Source organism: Lactuca serriola, chromosome 2 (assembly GCF_051521515.1).
Source record: "Lactuca serriola cultivar US96UC23 chromosome 2, Lser_US96UC23_V15, whole genome shotgun sequence".
Classification (NCBI taxonomy): domain Eukaryota; kingdom Viridiplantae; phylum Streptophyta; class Magnoliopsida; order Asterales; family Asteraceae; genus Lactuca; species Lactuca serriola.
The window spans coordinates 123,345,443-123,365,213 of record NC_136409.1 but is presented as its reverse complement, the minus strand read 5'-3'; the positions used below and the strand labels follow the sequence as shown (position 1 = coordinate 123,365,213).

At 37.8% G+C, this 19,771-nt stretch overlaps 1 long non-coding RNA gene across 2 annotated transcripts; it reads right to left on the bottom strand.

The window, feature by feature from the left end:
- Window positions 1-17,108: 17,108 nt before the first annotated feature.
- LOC145090430 (uncharacterized) lies at window positions 17,109-19,206 on the bottom strand. 2 transcript variants are annotated; one of them, XR_013701563.1, is made up of 4 exons: window positions 19,095-19,206; window positions 18,214-18,769; window positions 18,014-18,141; window positions 17,109-17,898 (listed from the first exon to the last, which is right to left on the bottom strand). It is a non-coding gene; the product is annotated as an uncharacterized LOC145090430 (long non-coding RNA). The 2 variants fall into 2 exon arrangements; XR_013701564.1 differs by having other exon boundaries at window positions 18,214-18,766; window positions 19,095-19,204.
- Window positions 19,207-19,771: the final 565 nt, after the last annotated feature.

The window sequence follows — 19,771 nt, the reverse complement described above, 5'->3', positions numbered from 1 at the left end:
TAGAGCATCCTATCACATGACATATAATCATGATTGGTTCGACTCCTTCAAATAGTGGGATGGCACAGTCAATATGGGTGATGATTGGGTGAGCAGTATCATAGGTAGTGGCACGGCACAGATCAAGACGCACGATGGCATGGTCAGGAAGTTATATTGGTGGTACGTTCTAGAACGTCAGAAGAATTTAATTTCTCTTGGTACATTGGCTAAGAATGGTATGATTTACGCTAGTGAAGGTGACTGGGTCAAAGTGACCAAAGGTTATCTAGCTATAATGAAAGGGAAGATGAATCGTGGAGGGATCTATATCCTAAAAGGCAGTACAATTATGGGAACGGTGGCTATCTCCCAATCCTTGAATGAATGTGATGACAAGGCAGAGTTGTGGTATTGTAGGTTGGGGCACATGAGTGAGAAGGGCAATTCAGTTCTAAGTAAACAAGGATAGCTTGGTGGAGAGGCTACTGGAAAGATAATTTTTTGTCAAGCTTGCATCAAGGGAAAGCATCGCAAAGTGAAGTTCGGTACCGGTCAACACACAATCAAGGGAATCGTGGAGTATGTTCACTCAAATCTGTGGGGTCCTGCACCGGTGAAGTCTCAAGGAGGATGCTCATGCTTCGTGACGTTCATTGATGATTATTCAAGGAAGGTTTGGTTGTACTTTATGGAGACCAAATATGAGGTGTTTGGGAAGTTCAAGGAATGGAAGACCCATGATTGAGAAAAAGGACTGGAAAACAGGTCAAGAATATGAGGACTGACAATGGGTTAGAGTTCTGCAATGCTCCATTTGATAATATCTGTAAGGTAGAAGGTATAGTGAGGCACCTCACTGTATGGAACACACCACATCAAAATGGAGTGGCAGAATAGATGAACCAAACACTCATGCAGCGTGCAAGGTGCATGAAAATATTTGCTAACATAACCAAACACTTATGGGCAGAAGCACTTAACACTGCTTGCTATCTGGTGAACAGATCACCATTAACTACAATAGACTTGAAGACTCCTCAAGAGGTATGGTCTAGGAAACCCTCTTTCTGTTATGGTTTACGTATATTTGGATGCCCCACATATGCTCATGTGAATGATGGTACACTTGAGCCAAGGGAAATTATGTGCATATTTCTAGGATATGCGACAAGAGTAAAATGTTATTGACTGTAGTGTACAGAAGAAGGAAATACTCCTAAATTTATCATGGAAAAAGATGTAACCCTTAATGAACCTGCCATGGGTAACCATGGAGGAGGTGACACAAGTCAAGCAGGGAACAAATATCAGGGTGCTATCCAGGAGGTGGAGTTTGCAACTCAAACTCCAGACAGAGTCGTGATAAGTGACAAAGAGCAAGGCGGAAATAACAGCCTGGACAAGATGAAACCCAAGAGTAACCCATGGGATCTTCGTCTAGTGGTTCTGAAGCTGGGAAGGATGATAGGTCTGAATCTATAGCAAAGAGAAGATCAAGGAGGGTCATTCGAAAACCTGATAGATATGTGGGATGTGTGAATTAAGGTGAACTTGACTCCATTGATTTTACTTTAGCAACTAGAGAAGACATTGACATTGAGGAGCCTCAATCGTATAAAGAGGTTGTAGCGAGTAAAGAAGCAAATGACTGGATGATGACCATGAATGAAGAAATGCAATCTTTAGAGAAGAATGGAACATGGGATATTGTTCCATTACCAAAGGGAGCAAAGCCAGTAGGATACAAATGGATCTTTAAAAAGAAGGAAGGGATACTAGGAGTTGAACCAGCTAGGTTTAAGGCAATATTGGAGGAAAAACGGGTTTCTCAAAAAGAAGGAATTGATTATCACAAGGTGTTCTCACCGGTTGTGAAGCACAAGACAATTCGAGTTCTTTTGGCCTTGGTGAGTGCGTTTGATCTGGAGATTGAACATATTGATGTGAAAACTACATTTCTTCATGGGAACTCAGAAGATAATATTTATATGTCCTAACCAGAAGGGTTGCTTGATTCTAATAAGGATCATGTATGTTTGCTGAAGAAATCTATGTATGGTTTGAAGCAGTCTCCAAGACAATGGTATAAGAGATTTGATTCATTCGTGATCTCAAATGGCTACACGCGGAACCAGTTTGACAATTATGTTTACTGAAAGGAATTTTCACCAGATTCCTATATATATGTTGTTGATATGCTCATCGTAGCCAAGGACATGACTGATATAAATGAATTGAATGAGATCCTGAAGAATGAGTTCGAAATGAAGGATTTGGGAGCATAAAAGAAAATACTTGCAATGAAGATACAAAGGGATAGGAAAGCAGGACGGTTGTATATTTCTCAAAATAAGTACATTGATAAAGTTCTACAATCCTTCAATTGTGATTTGTCCAAGCCAATTGAAACTCCTTTGGCGGTTCACTTTAAACTTGGTCCAACACGATATCCACTACTAATGAAGAAAGGAAGTACATGAGCAAGGTTCCATACTCAAGTGTTGTTGGAAGTATCATGTATGTTATGATCTATACCAGAACTGATTTGGCTCATGCAATTTGTGTGGTTAGCATGTTTATGAGTATACCAGGGAAAACTCCTTAGGAAGCTATAAAGTAGATCTTGCGATACTTGAAGGGAACGAATGATGTTTTCTTGGTTTATGGAGCTAATACAAAGATTGACTGGGTAGGATATGCTGACTCTTATTATGGTGGTGATTTTTTGAAGCGCAGGTCATCGACGTGCTACATATTCACTTTATTCGGATGTACATTCAGTTGGAACTCAACATTACAAGATACTGTTGCTTTATCTACAACTGAATTCAAGTACATGTCCATGAAGAAAGGAATAAAGGAGGAGATATGGTTAGAAGGGCTTATTTAGAGTCTTGGTCTGAAGGTGGATAAACCACTCTTGTATTGTGACAGTTAAAGTTCTTTGAGTCTTGCTAAGAACCATGTGTAACGAGAAGATAAAACACATTGATGTTAGGCTGAATTTCATTCGAGATATTCTAGAAGGAGACAAGTTTTTAATACTGATGATTAATACCAAGGTCAAACCAACAAATATGTAGACAAATTCGTTGCCTATGGAGAAGTTCAAGCTTTTCTTGGACTTGGTTGATGTTCGTAGGAGGTAGGTCCCTTCTAGGACGGATGGTAGGAAGGGAGAGGAAGTTCTTGTTTTAGGTGGAGTTCAAAGGATGCTAAAGTCAAGGTGGAGATATGTTAAATGTGACTCGAGCATTTGGATCATGTTCATGGAGCATTTGGAGCACTTGTAACTAAATGGAGCACTTGGAGTTCATGAAGCATGTGATAAAGGAACTGATCATCTGAGAAAGAAATGAATCATCTGACAAAGGAACGGATCAAGTGCCAAATGAACGGATCATGTTAAAGGGGGGTTGGAGCACTTGGGAGTGATATGGAGCAACAAGGGGACCTTGTTGTGCCATATGTTAAAGGGTTGGTCTAAGAAGGATGTTGTTATGCTAAGGGCACTCCTTATTGCACTAAGCTACTCCCTATTGCACCATGAGGATCCTTCTTGCGCCATGGGGTATCCCTTTTGCGTCATGGGATACTCCTGTTGCATCATGGAGTATCTAGATGTGCCAAGCATGGCCTTGTTGTTTCATGTATGTTATTATTGTGCCAAGATGGTGATGTTGCTCCAACCTAGAAGTTCTTGTCCCACACTTGATGCCACTTGAGCCGTCCATATTCCTGTTGCACCATCATTGTGCAAGTTGGACCATCTTTGTCCTTGATGAGCCATGTTTACTATGAAGTCCTCTATGACGCTCAAGATCGTTCAAGGATGCTTAGAAGTTGATATTGCTTAAGGATTACACCGTGTTGTGCCACCATGATGGATGTTGGGCGATCAGTGTTCATAATGTTCCACTTGTACATCATGATGCTCTACTATGGCACAAGGTGCTCTATCATGTGTGTTACTGATGATCATGGGTTGTATGGCATGGATGAATGCTCTAGAAGATGATGCATGATGGATTGTGATTGGTTGACACCTTTCATGGGCCAATGGGCTTGGCACATTAGGGTTTTATGCGTGATCCCTCAAGTATAAGTAGGGATGCATTCTAGGTCATTTTGTGTCTTAAACTCTAGAGTGATAGGTGAATCTCTGTGTAATTGTACTTGTAACCTCTGTTTGAGAGCTCTAAAATAAATAATTCTCCTCTCCTTCCTGTGGACGTAGGTCACCTTCACCGAACCACATAAGTACTATGTCTTGTGCGCTTATAGTTTTGCTTACTATCTGCTTTACGTCCTAACACAAACACCTTATCCTAGGCTAGGAAAACCTGAGTTACACTATGTGGTGCCATCTGTGGGACCAGGAAACAATAGCCATCGATGAAAATCCAGTTGTTGATGTGAATCTAATCGCGAGAATTCTTTTATAAGTTCCCCAAGAAAACCTCATGTTAATACTGTGGTAAAAGATACAAACATAACAACACCCGTTAATCATGCATCGAAACAAGTCACAAATGTAGAAGAGCCCATGACCGAAGAGAATGAAATGGAGGAATATGAGGATTTCAAAAAGTAATTTTTTTTTTGAAAAAACGAGACGTAGAAAAAAGAAAGCAAGTCACACAAGCTGAAAAAGATTAGGACTGCGTATCCATTCATACTTATAACTCTAGAAAATCCAAAGGAGAAAGGAGAAAATATAGACAAAGCCAGAAAAAAGGAGTTATCGAAAGACTCGACTTGTATGAGGAAAGGCTCGACGAGTTCAAGAATGAACTCGGCGAGTCATGAGCAAAAGGTCCCACTTTTGTAGGAAGGAGAACTCGACGAGTTATTGAAAGACTCAACGAGTAGGATCAAAGTTTCCGGATGTTGTGAGTTATGGAACTCGGCGAGTTAAGTCAACCGAATGTTGACTTTGACCAGGGTGTTGACTTTGACTTTGACTTGAGTTGACCCTTTAAAGGTTCAAGTGTATGTAATGGTAATTAAGGAAGGTTGTTATGTGTAGGAGTTGAGAGGAGTTGATCCCGACATCAAGAACAATTCAGACACTTCACGACATTGAGGTGAGTTACCTTCCAGTAGAAGTGGATCTAAGGCACCAAGGTCGGCCCACTAGTAAGAGTTATAGTATAGATATTTGTCTTCGTGATAATTATCTGGTATGTTGCTATCTGTTATGATTATGTTCTAGTCCGATATGATGTTATGTGATAGTATGTAGTAGGGGGAATAGTCCCCGTGTTACGGTCATAAGGACCGAAGGGTAGGTCGGGTACTCCAAATATGCTCAACCGTATGTTTATGTTATGTGATTATGTGGTAGTATAAGGGGGTGAAATAGCCCCCGTATCCGGTTGAGTTAAACCGGGGGGTATGTCGGCACCTTAAAATTTCCAGACATGGTAGGTTGGCACCCCATAAATGCCAGACAGGGTAGGTCGGCACCCCAGAATTACCAGACAGGGTAGGTAGGGCACCCCGGAATTGCCCGACAATATGCTAGTTATGTGGTATGTGGTGTGATGGGGGAAATCATTAAGCTTCGTGCTTACAGATTTCAATTTTGTTTTCAGGTACCTCTTCATCGAAGGGGAAGGATCTGGCACGGTAGCAGCGCATCACACACATGCAAGATTTATGCATTATGAGATTCTTGGGATTGTACTCTGACATTGTTACTATTTTTATGATATGGTTTTGAGGCATGTGATTATGTTTTTATGAAACGATGTGACTCGATGATTTTGTTGTTATAAATGTTTTTCTAAATCATATATCAAAATGAAATTTTTGGTCTTGAAAATTGGGATGTTACATTGCGAGTCACGCAAAGCTGGAAGAAGAGTTATGCAGATCGGCGACGTTCAGACCTCGAGTTTTAGGTAGGAGACTTGGTGCTTCTGAAGGTGTCACCTTGGAAAGGTGTCATCCAATTTAGGAAGTTCATTGGATATTTCAAGATTTTGGCCTTGGTGGGCAAGGTTTCATACCGGTTGGATTTCCCTGATGAGCTCAGCCAGATCAATTACACATTCCATGTATCTCAGCTATAGAAGTGTGTAGCCGATGAGTCTGCAGTTGTTCCTCTAAATGATACTCTGTTTGATGATTGCCTGAATTATGTGGAGAGACCGATGGAGATCTTAGATCGGAAGATGAAGACTTTTCATAACAAAGAGGTGCCTCTGGTCAATGTCCAGTTGCAACATCAAAAAGGTTCCGAATGGACATGGGAGCCTAAGGCGGAGATGCGAGAGCATTACCCTGATTTATTCACGACAGCAGAATTCAAGGACGAAGTCTGGTTCAATTAGGGAAGAGTTGTAACATCTAAAATTTTCAGGTATTCGCTTTTGACCCTTGAGGTAAGATTTGTTTGTAAGATTGGTCCCCAATGGCATTTTTGTAATTTTGGCCATTTCTTGCGTACGTTGGGTGTACTCTTAGTACGCAGGGCGTATGTAGCCAGGGTGAAAACCCTAATTTTTAGGGATTGGACCCTATTTAAGCACCCTTTATGGCCTCATGCACCCTCTTATCTTCAACCCCGTTCCTCACTTCAAAACCCTAAAGTGTGTGAGTGCATTGTGAAGCTTGAAGAACTTTTTTTGGTGTCATTTTGGAGCTTTTGGAATAGAAGGAAGAACCTTGAGGTTGTGGTGATTCACTCAAGGCCTTGGATACAACGTCTACATCCCTTGGTGCATCTTTTGCAGGTAAAAAGCTTCAACCTTGATGTATATTTCTTATGGATCTAATTTTAGCTCAAAGTTGTCACCTTTTTGTCCCAAACTTGATCTTTGTGAGTAGGAGATACTCTAAGATGTTTGAGTTGTCCTTTTAGAGGTTTTAGGGTGTGTTACGTCACAAAAATGTGTTATTCGTCATTAGTTTTTTTCCATGCATGAGCTAGATATTCTTAATGAGTAAAGAAGCTAGGGTTTTTGGAGCTAAGGTCTTAATAGCCATGCTAAACCATAAAGTTGGAAACTTTATGGTTAAGGACATTTTTTTAGCCTAGATCTGGATTTTGAACGTAAGTGCTTAAGGATTAAGCATTTATTGGTTAAAGTGGTGAGCAGCCACGTACGCTGGGTGTACCAAGGGGTACGTTGCGTGTACATGGTCAGCTCCCCGACTTTGGTCAATCGTGTAGTACGCCCTAAGTACTCACTGAGTCAAATCGGTTGACTCGGTTGACTTTGACATGGTTTTTTACTAGGGTTTAACCTAGGGGTATTTTAGTTATTTTAATCTATATGTTGAGTTTGTGCCATTAAATTTATTAAGATGATTGGTAGAGTTGATCTCGGAGCGGCATGCTATTCAGTTTACTCATCTGTTTGTGAGGTGAGTCTTCTAACTGTATCCATTGGTCGAACGCACCAATGTCATCCCATTATTGTGTTACTCAGAATGATAGTTCTATGTGGTTTATATGTGATTGTATGTTGGGTTGTAATATACCCCGGGTGGGGCCCACTACAGTATGTTTAGGTTGAAATATACCCTAGGGCGGGGCCCACTACAGTATATTCAGGTTGAAATAGATCCCAGGGTGAGGTCCTAAGGCGGGGCCCATATATATTAATCGGGTTGAAATACACCCCAGGTCGAGTTTTCGGGCTGGGCCCATATGTGTATATTTGGTTAGATTATACCCCAGGGTTAAGCCCAGTTGTATTTTTGCTATGTGGTACTTTAGGGAACGCACTAAGCTTTATGCTTACAGCTTATGGTTATGGTATCAGGTGCTTCTGGTTCGAAACAGAAGGCCCCTAAGTGATGGCACACCATCCTCCCCTCATGATTTCCGCATTTGAAATAATTGTACTATGATGTTTGAATATTATGACTCAGTGTTGATTTTGAATAATTAATGAATGATTTTATAGACTTTTAAACGAAAAATTTTACTACTGTTTTCAGGACATTACATCGATTGAGTGAGTAAAGATGAAGGAAGTAATTTTAATATGAATACTAAGGGTTAAGGTTTAATAAATGAAAAATCAAATCGCTTTCGTTGCTTTCCTTCTCTGATATCTCTTATCTTTTGTTAGGTCCAAAAGAAACCCATGTTTATTGATGACAATGAATTTAATCAAAAAGAGATATGAAAAAAGGAGGTGGGGGCACAAAAAGTGTATGAAATGGATTGGAAGATGATGTCGGTCACTCCAAATCGAAGAAGGCTCCAAACAGCCTGGTATTGAAGCCACAACTAAACCATGTAATCTGGCAGCTCAATACTATGCATTGTTCATTTAGTACATGAATTAAGGTATTACAAAATAGGTTGCTCTGATTAATTTTATGTCATTTTAGGCAATAAGCTAATGAGAAATTAAAGAAACTAATGAAGAAAACAATGCAAAAATGTGAATTTTGAAGTGTCACAACTAGGAATTCTAGTGCTTTTGTAAACATTAACAATGACGACTTTTGTGATTAAAATTTGAAAGCAAGTATGATGCTTATCCAATGACAAAAAAAAGTCCATCAAACACTTTATACAAACACTTTAAATGGTCAACAAAAGATTTGGAAACCCTAAAAATCCCGGTTTAAGTCTATTATGGACTAGGATTTCCTTATTAGGCCTAATGGACCAATAAGTTTCCAATTTGACTATTTTGGGCTTAGGACCCTTAAATGGGCCCTAATTGGACCGACTTTCATAAAACTTAACATTTGGGGCCATAATGAATCCAAAATGAATTGGTTTACCTTAATGGGTCTTGTTGGGCCATAACAAACCTAATTAGCCCTAATGGGCCACAAACCTAACCTATCATACAGAATTTGGGCCGTGAACATTAATGAGAGCCTAATGGGCCGAATACTTCCATGATTGGGCCTTGTATTTTCAAGAGTATTCAAATTGTGGCCCAACATAACTCTTATCCCCTCTCCTCATCTCATTCTCGGTTTTAGAAAAAAATGGTTAAATAGCTTAATGCATGACACCTCAATGTTGTTTGGAGGATAACCAAGCCATTTACACACCATGTAACAACATTCACTGTAACATCGTAAATTTCAAAACAAATTTTCGTTTAAGATAATCATTTTATTATTAAATATACTTGTTTAAAATCTCATTCATAATCGAATTACAAAACGGAACTCTATTTTCACTTATATAGAAAACCAGGATCCTCCAAATCATGACTCCTTCTCTGGTGTGTACAATCAAGCCGGTGCCGTCCCGTGATACTGAAAGAAACCTGAAACAACATAACACAAACACTGTAAGCACGAAGCTTAGTGAGTTCCCCAAAATACCACACATATAACACATATAAGCCACTCGAGGCTATAACTCTATGGGTCCGTGCACCCATACTCTGTGAACCCTCAGGTTCTAACTCTAGGAGTCCTTCGGTTCCAACTCTGCAAACAGGCACAACATAAATCACATAGAAATAATGCAGTACAACACATATCATACATAGCATACAAATACTTTGTCACATAACTCTGGTTACATACTTAAGGTAAAGTATAGTGAGAAGACTCACCTCGCGTGTCTCGATATCTCACAACCCTGGGAATCCCTCGTGCCCGATTCTCCGAGCTCTAATCCTCCTATAACATCATATGTCCCTAGTTAACACTTTATATCTCTAATGTTGACTATCCCTAAGAAGTCAACACAGGTCCACTCTGGTCAACGGTCAACGGTCAACTTTGACCGGACTCGGCGAGCGCTAGGGCGACTCGGCGAGTCTAGACGTTCTCACCAATTCTCTAAGATTCCCTTCCTACACGTCGAGTATCCCCCCTGACTCGACGAGTTCCTCCTGGAAGAATCGCGGGGCCACCCCGACTCAACTCGCCGAGTCTGAAGAACAACTCGGCGAGTCCCAGTTCGACTCAGACCACCTGTTAACCCTCTCTAACTCGCCCTGACTCACCGATCCAACCCATAACCCGGACAGGACCATTCTAAGGCAATCTTCAAGCTACTCGCCGAGTCTGTTCATCGGACTCGGCGAGTCCATGCCATGCAACCGCTCAAACTGCTTTCTAAGGTCAGATCTGCTCCGGCAATTCATAGGTCTGGCCTTCCTAGACTGGTTCATCACGTAAAGTCCTTATTTCGGTGCTCATAATACACCCCATGACTCATAATTGACGTTTTGACCTAAGGCATAAGGATTCCAATCCAAAACCTCCATTGATTCCCGAAAAGCTCAGGCATGGGACACTCTGGACTTCCAAGGGTCCCAATATAGGGTTCCAATCGCATGGGGGACTAAGGAAACACTCAATCTAGCCCCAAAAGGGTTCAATAAACCCTAAATCCATATACACATCAACATAGAAGGGAACAACTCGAAAATATTACCTGAATAACGTTGCTCTGTGTCCCCAACTCTCAGAATATAGCTTCTCCTGTTGTTCCCTTAACCGAGCCTCCTCTTCCTTGCAAAATAACACTTCCAAGATCAATAATGGTCTTCTACCTTGCTCCAGATGCTCACAATCGAATTAGGGTTTCACTCAAAGGGCTGGGGTGAACAATGACGGCCATAAGGCCCCTTATATATGTCCCAAACCTGGAAAGTTAGGGTTTCGCTAAACAGCACGGACTCGCCGAGTCCATATCCGGACTCGCCGAGTCCAGTCGCGAACCCGCGACCAGATCCGCGATCCTACTCGGCGAGTCTGAGCTCCAACTCGCCGAGTCCCCTCTTAAAACACCCAAAATCATAAATATAACGATACCTGGAATTCCGGGCTGTTACATTCACATATCTCCATGCAACACTTGTCTCTCCCTTCCTTATTCTTCTAAATTCTCAGCCATAAGGCCTTCCCCCACCACCAATTCTCATTTCAAGCTTAGAAACACATTCCTCATTCCTCTCATACCTCCTAAAGAACCGAAGGAAAATTTCACCACTTCTCCTTCCAAAAATTCGTGAACTAGGGTGTTCACCAATATTTTTCATCAAAGATCATCATCATTGGTAAGATCTCACAAGCTAAGTTGATTTACTACATCTTTAAACTTAAATCACTCCTCTTACCACCTGAAATTCGTGACCATGCTCCCTAGAACTCATCAAGATTCGAAGATCACTTCAAGAAGCTAGCTAGAGTCATAACTTACACCACCTTCTTCGTATCTTCATCAAAACCAAAATCCAAACCCCAAGGTGAGTCCATACCCCTTGTTTTCGGTTTTCATATGATTTTGAGGGAGAATACAAGTTGCTTTGTGTAGATCTATGTGTATATGCATGACTATGTGTGTTTTCCATGAATTATTTGGTTATTATGTGTTGATTACTTCATTAATCTAAAAATATGTTAAGAACTTGAAGTGTATCACTTGGATCTTCATAAGAACCTTGAGAAAAGTATGTTTTATCACATATATTACATATAAACTTGTAGATCTGGGAATTATACACTTAGGCTAATGGGAGTGGTAGCATTCCTAGCACCTTGCCATGTAGGATTTTTTTTATTGACACATAGATTTTTATATTGCCAAGTAAGCTTAGAATGTATAGGTTAAAAAGATAAGGATTTTTAGTGAGAGGATTTTAATAGGCTTTGTTTTGAAAAAAAACAACCCCAACCAATCACAGCCCATCTTTTTCTTCTCACTTCTGCTGCGAGAGTGGCGTTTCTAATTTAACGAGTCCCTTAGCGACTCATAGGGAATGGTTTTAAAATTTATAGCGTGGTTTTGGTGAGAGGGTGCCAAGTCCACTCCCTCAAGCCTTAAAATAGCAAAAATGAGTGTTGTGCTCAAAGATCTATAACTTATACTCAAAAATCAGCTTTTGACAGGAATGTTTTAGCCCAATCGAACTGTTTTGACCCTCTTAATGGAAGTATTTTTCAAAACTGTTTTACATGGATAAATTTAAGATTTATAACTTTAAAATGAATACTCTCACGTTTTCATACGATTTTTCTACAATTTTTGGGGAATTTTACAAAACTGCCTATCAGATTTGAAATAATTTCGGACTAGCCTGTGAAGGTGAGCAATTTCATACTTGTTAGAAGCTATTAAAAATTATGAGAAACATTGTGAACAAAGTAGACAAAATTTCCAAACTTCCAGAATTTACGGATCCAAATTTCGAATTACGATGATTTTTCTACAAATTTTCCAACGACTAGGTTGGAAAAGCTCAAAAACCAGAAAATATGTATTTTCACAAAAATCAAGCCAAGAATGATATTTTTGACAAAAATGGGTTTTAAAATGTTATTTCTACCACAAACTAGTCATCAACACAAGTTTTGAAGAAAATGGAGACTAAAGTGTATTTCTTACAAAAATTGGGCCTTAATTGTAAATTTTTGGCTTATTGGGCCAAGAACGTCATTTTTACAAAAAGTGGGCTTTTATGCTATTTTAGTGAATACTTGAACCAAAACCAACGATAAACTAACAAACGGATCAATTTGATCATTTCTAGGTTATTGGGCCTTAGTGGCCCATTTTTATGTGTGATAGGTCCTGTATACTATTTATATGTTTATTGGGCGTCATTGACCCATTAACATATGCGACGGACCTTGGATACTATTTATGTGTTGTTTGGGTCTGTAAATACCTTACATATGAAATGAGGCTTTGTTGTCCTTTCATATATATTTCGGGCCCATGTTATATAATCTTATTCCAATTGGGCCTTGAAATGACTTACATGTTTAGTGATGCCTTAGTGGTTCACTTACATGGTTCATTGGGCCTGCAATGAGTTTATACTTTTTCTTCGCGTAAATTCGATTAAGGATCTAGTGAGTTTTGTCGGTTGGCACCTATTAAGTGTACGATCGTAGCCTGTAGTTATAACCAGATTCTCCTGGAGGGAGAGCGGGGATTTGTGTATAGATCTATACGGGGATGACACCCCACACCTGAGCTGTTCGCTACAGTTAGACTAACTCAGTTTAGGGTGACAAAAACCTTATAATCAAAAATCAAAATCGGCGTCCAACAACGCCAAGATAGGCGAAATTGTCATTATTTAGTATGATTATGACGACTCACTTAGAGGAATTAATGTTATGAAGTTTACGGAAGACCATTCTCTTTTCTCTTGGATTACTCGGAAACAGTCTCGTACTGGTACTCAAACTCGGGGGTTGGTATAGCAGCTTTCTCTTTTACAGACAACATCGGGTTGTTTGGGAACACTCTCTTTACATGCTCATTACATTCCCTCTATATTCTCTTTACCTCTTTTAGTCAAATAAACAAAAACATACATGCATTAATACAAGATCTGACACAAACATACTAAATAGTTTGCAGAAAATATTAGATTTTCTGGTGGTTTTCAAAGTTATACAAATCATTTTGACAAACGTGCTTATGAACTCACCAACATTATATATGTTGACGTTTTTCAAAATAGCTTGTATTCTCAGGAAACCGTTGAAGCAGGATGAACGGAACAAACTAACGGATATTGTGTTATATTTTGTTTCATCATACTCTTACTATTTTGGCATGTAATATTCAAATACAATACTCGATGTAAACAATGAATGTTTTTATATTACATGTATGATGATGATGATGTTATGTTTCAATTATATATTATGTAATGATATTTCAAGATGAAGTCACTCACAAGTCCCCGGACATTTCCACCGTCTGGTTCAGAGGTGTGACATGAAGACAAATAAATGTTGTTGGTTAAACAATGGACAAACGGATAAATGAAGGTAAATAAATATTGTTGGATAGATCGACCAGGCTAGGATCAATTTTTTTATTTAAATCAAAAACTCATAGAGACTATCAATCATTCATTAATTACTAACTTTGCAAGCAACTCTTTTCCATTAAGTTTTACTCGTTTTGCTCCTAGTTAAATGACAATAAATTCCTCTTTATATTTCCATATTCGATGGACGCTTATTTTGTGACCTTTACTTACATTATCATTTAAGGTGCTTAAGATATTTTCCATCGCATCAACGACGGGTGGACTACGTATCAATCTGACTTACACCATCCGTTATACCCACAATTAACCATTATAATGGTGGATGTCACGTCATCACTACTAACTACCACTAGTATGGGATACCCAACACTAACAACTCCACTTCACATCATTTTTTTTTATTTTTAATTCCGAATACAATAAAATTATATTTTTTCTGAAAAAAAAACATTGTTTTTCTTTTAACTAGTTTTTTTATTAATTATAAATATAAAAAGACAACTTCAAAGTACATTACTTAATTAACCTAGAACTTGAAAAAAAAACATTACATTACATTACTTAAATAACCTATATTTAAAAAAACAAACAAACAAACATAAGTAAAAAAAAACTAATCTTCGGTCATGTTGAGTTGATACAAATGCTCTGCGACATCTTCTCGAAGATTGAAACACGTTTCGTTGTTATGAATTTCAACAAATCGTGATAAACATTCTTTCGTTCCAGGTACGAACTCTCCAAGCTGGATGCCTCCGTCGTCCAGATCATACATGGAAATCCCTCGACCTTGATCTTCAATGATCATATTATGCATTATAATACATGCTTGGACGATTTGTTTAATCATTATCCAAAAGTCGTGTTGCATGTTTCACTACATGTCATGTCTGCTTGAGGACTCCAAATGCCCTCTCGATATCCTTCATCGTTGATTCCTGCCTCCTTGTGAATAATCCAGGTATATCCCATCACAAAGGAAGTGTCACACCCCCAACCCGGAACGGCAGAAACATTCGGGGGCGGAGGACGTCAGGTACAGTATCATAACAATGCATAATAGTAAACAAGTAACAACATCATCCATTGCATTAAATAGTATAATTTAATAAAAGTGTTTTCTGTATAGTTGAAATAATAAGACACCAAAATGAATAATCAAAATAAGGACGAGTCTGAAAGTGCTCCATCTTCTCAAAATCTGTCATCGGTATCTGTCTACTGGTGCCCTGAGAATACAAATTATTTTGAAATAGAGGATCAACATTTAAGCTAGTGAGTTCATAAGTATTTTAGTGTTAATTATTTGTATGGCTTGATGAAAAGTGTTTGTAAGTGTTTTGATGAAAAGTTTGTATGACTGTTTGTAAGAGTTTGAAAGCTCCTAGAAAATCCTATATTTTCTACTAATATGGAACGTAGTCTTCTACCAAGATCCAATTGTTTTGTATGTTTATTTCTCGTAACATGATGTAATGTAGTCTTCTACCAAGACCCGACTGTTTTGTATGTTTGTACTTGAAATTGTATGTAATGTGTGGTTTCCCAATGTTTATGACTATCTTTTCTAGAAAGTAGTTTCATTACTTTTTAAGTGAGAATATCACTATATAAATGAAATGAGAAAAATGAAAGTGTACAGTAATGTTGTAAAAAGTGTACTTACTGAAACACTAATTACCTTAAAACCAGTTTGTTAATTAAGGTTTACATGTGATGTGGTTATAACCATGCTAAATCGACAAGCAGTTAACATGAAGACCCTCCGACGCCGAAAGTAAATGTGACATTTGTCACCCCTGACCTTTCGGCCAACTGTAGTGAACAGTCATGATGCGAGCTTGTCAGTCCCGTATAGATCTATACACACAATGTCTGCTCTCCCTCTATGAGACTCTGGTTACAAAACGTGACACAACAAACTTGTTGTTGTGCCATGAAGTAGACTCACATTTAAGTTATCTTGTTCTTGAAAAGTATGAATGTTCTTTTCAGTACTTGTTATTGTTTGTTTGAACTGACCCATGTATGATCTGACTTTTGTAATTACTGATTTATGTAGGTTTCAATGTTCTAGAAATAGTAAGTAGTAATTCTCTAAACTATACCTATTATAGTTTACTAGTAATTTCTGTAGTTTGAATGAATAATCATGAATGTGTACCATTGCTACCCAACGACATCGAACTGATTGGTAGTACTTTTTATATCCACATACATATACATAATATATAACTAAGATTTAAACGACCCTCGAACAGACAACTGATACCCTAAGTCCACATCCAAACAGGGAAAAGGAAATAAAGCGAGTTGTTAGTCCTAAGCCTTTTAAACATTACTTATATAATTATATCTACATAGACATGCTTTTGACAATATTTATAAGTTTAGAAAAGAAGTTTTGTGAAATATGAAAAGAGTTTAACATTTAGAAAGCATTAATGAAATGGTGTCAGTTTATAAAGTGATTTGAAGCTTTTTGTTTGATAATACATTTGATATATAAGAAATTCTTCAATTTGTAGTTATAAATCACTTGCGATTGATTTTATAACTAACATGTTTTCTACTTGTATCCCCCTTCCCCCATAAAAGCATTTAAAATCATTTAAAAAGGTAAGTTAATGGGTATGAACTCACATGCAGTGAGTGATTCGGATGAAAGATTGATATAGAATGCTAAGTGTGCCAAGTGATATACCGAACATTAACAGAACCTATTAAGCATAAAATAACACATATATGAATACAATTATTGTATATAAAAACTAATCTTGATAAGGAACCACCTTAGGGACTAGGAAACACTTATATTGAAGTGTTACAATCACATATGATTGCATACAAGGGGTATATGGCCATATATTGGAGTGTACGGCCAGAATGGTATGTTTTATGTGTGTGTGCAGCCAGAGTGTACGGCCCAAGTGGGTGTGCGGCCACACACTCATGGTGAAACATCACAAAATGTGTTTTAAAGTCTTATGAAGCTTCTAGGGAATGTGTTTTGACCCATGCTTAGCCTTAAGGCACTACTAGAAAAAAGGCCTTTTACGACGCTCATTGCGCGTCGTAAAACGTTCAGACGACGCGCAAATGCGCGTCAAGGAAGGCCCTGTCATAACGAGAGACGACGTGCATTTATGACACGCATTGTGTATCATTAAAGTTGTTGTCAAGAAAGGCCATGTCATAAATGAAGACGACACACATTTTTGCGTATCGTAATTTTTATTTTTAAAAAAATTATTTTTAGATTTACTAATTTTCAAAATAAATTTGCATTTCATGTCTCATAATAGAAAATAAAATACCTTATACAAAAAATACAATCCATTGCACAAAAGTTAATGTCATACAAAATACAAAATAAAATACAACAAATAAAAAAGATAATTCATTGCACTAAAATGTCAAATACAAATAATCATTGCTAACTATATAACCTAATACTACATTGCTATTAAAGGACATCATCATAACTCACTGAAGGTCTTGGAACAATGTTCTCGTCATCAACTCTTACACCAACCTTGCTTTAGTAGATGACTTTCACACAATCAATTTCAAACAATTATACAAATAATCATACGAGGCATACAAGATATCAGAAATTTATAAGATCATCCAACCAAAATAAAATAACATAAAAAAACATACTTGTTATATGGCAGTGGCAGCGGGATTTCTCCGGGTTGGCTTCAACGGTGGTCTTCCGATGGTGGCTGGTGGTCACCGAAAAACAACACATCAGTAAAAAAACAAATCAAAGCATCCTTACCTGTTCTGTGGGTAGTGGCCACCGGATTTTGGGGGTGTTCAACGGTGGTCCTCCGGTGGTGGCTTGTAGTCACCGGGGATATACTGGAACACAACAACAAACTTCAACAATTGTATACCAACAAGAAATTACTAATCGTAACTCTATATGGATGATTGCTTTTATGAGGATAAACCTCAGCACCAACAGAAAAGCACTCAATACATAGATCAAAATCAGAGCAACAAGCACTCAACACAAAGAAGAGGACCTAACTTTAACTTCATGTAATTTTAGTTAATAATGGAAAAGAATCCTCTCCCTTTGTTACTTCCTTTTCCACAACAGCTCCCTTTGTTTTTGCTTTTTCACCAACACCAGACTTCTCCCCCTTTTCTTTCTTTCCACTTTTATCTGCAAACATTATTAAAATTAAATAAAATAAAAATAATAATAATAATTACCAACCGTTTTGCTTTATCACTAAATATTCAGAGGTTCAGGGTTTTCAGGGAAAAATAATAATGACCTGAAATTTTTGTGTTCTTCAACTTTTCAGTAAGTTTTTTTGCTTCAGCTTCTTCCTTAAAAGCCCAATCAACTCGGTCAGCTTGACTGCCAGCAAAATTTATTCCGGAAAAACTCCACTTCATCTTTCTGTACACGAAAAAAAATTAAAAAGAAATATTTTTAATATTGAATTTTTGTTATTGATAATTAGTTAATTACCAATTCCTTGAATAATGGAACAGGGGTCCCAATTTTGTGGCCAATAGGTATGAACTCCCAAGGGGTTTTGGCCTTTTTGATATCTCCCTTATCATCACAGAGGGATAGTTGAAGGGGCAAATTGAGCTGCTTGAGGACCTGTGTATCAATAAAACAAATAGAAAGAACTATTTGAAGGGGTAAAAACGGTATTTTACAGATTAGAAACAGATTAGTGGGAATTTACTTGCCTCAATAGAAAACGATGGCATAAAAGGTTCTAGAAGGCATGCAAGAAGATAGACGATTCCCCTATACCTTTATCTTTATCTAAATTCACTCGATTGAAATTCCCTTTGTTTTTCTTACTTTGACTTGTGATACTTGCTAGAGCAGAAGAAGCAATCTCATTGGCTCCATAAGTAATGGAACTCAAGATTCCACCAGATGATGATCTACCAAGTCCTTTAACATATAGAGGGGATAAAATCAATCTTTTAAAAGGATGACCCCTCTGGTTGATCTATCACCTCAGTCCACCTTATAGCCCATTGGTGTAAAACTTGCGCCCAACCTGCTGTTATGAGTCCAAAGCAATATTCAGTAGAAAACTCAAGATTCAAATGAATCGTATTATGCACCTAGCTAGCTTGTTTAGCTATACATATAATTAAACAAATTTAAAAAGGGTACATAATGAGTGAACATACTGCCAACTAGCTATTAATTTTAAAGACTATTGCATGTGTCGTGTAGTGTTAATTTAAAACAGATAGCAATCAAGTGAAACTCCATCATATCAGCAAAGATTGATTAACTTCAAAAAGTGAATTTAAGTTGCATAACACTAGTAAAGTACATAAGATGTATCAGAAAGCTAAAAGAAAAAGGTTGAAAGTTACATGTTCATTATTTCCCTCCAGCAACCATCCTCTTTCGTATTGCACACATAGCACTTTTTCTTCTTTGCATGATGTTGTACAATAAATACATCACAAATTCCAAATAAGTCCCCTCCCTTCCTTGTATGTATTTATACCAATATATATATATATATATATATATATATATATATATATATACATATATATATACATACATATATATATATATATATATATATATATATATAGTTAGAGAAATAGAGAGATAGCAAGAACCTGTTGTGCCTGAAGACAGGCATATTTCCAAAAATGCCATTGCACAACAAGGTGGATTGCAACCATTACTGGATTCCAAAAATACCCTTGCATGACAACAACCTTTTGTGCTTGAAGACAATCATATTTCCCTTGGACGCCCTTTGCAAGCCCAACCGGATAACAGGGTGACAAGGGCAATATCGGAAGGAGGAGCTAACAAAAACCATGTGTTAAGAGTTAGAAACTTAGACTTCACAATGAAGGAGATTACCTCTCTCAATTCAGCTTCGATTTTGTCTCTTTGCTTTTCAAGCTCACTAATTTCAGCTCCCAACTCCTTAAAAATGTTCTAATCTTCAAATTAAGGTAATAGAATCTAATCATCTAAAGATAATAAAATAAATGTAATAAACTTCCAAAATGCCATCAAACCTTCT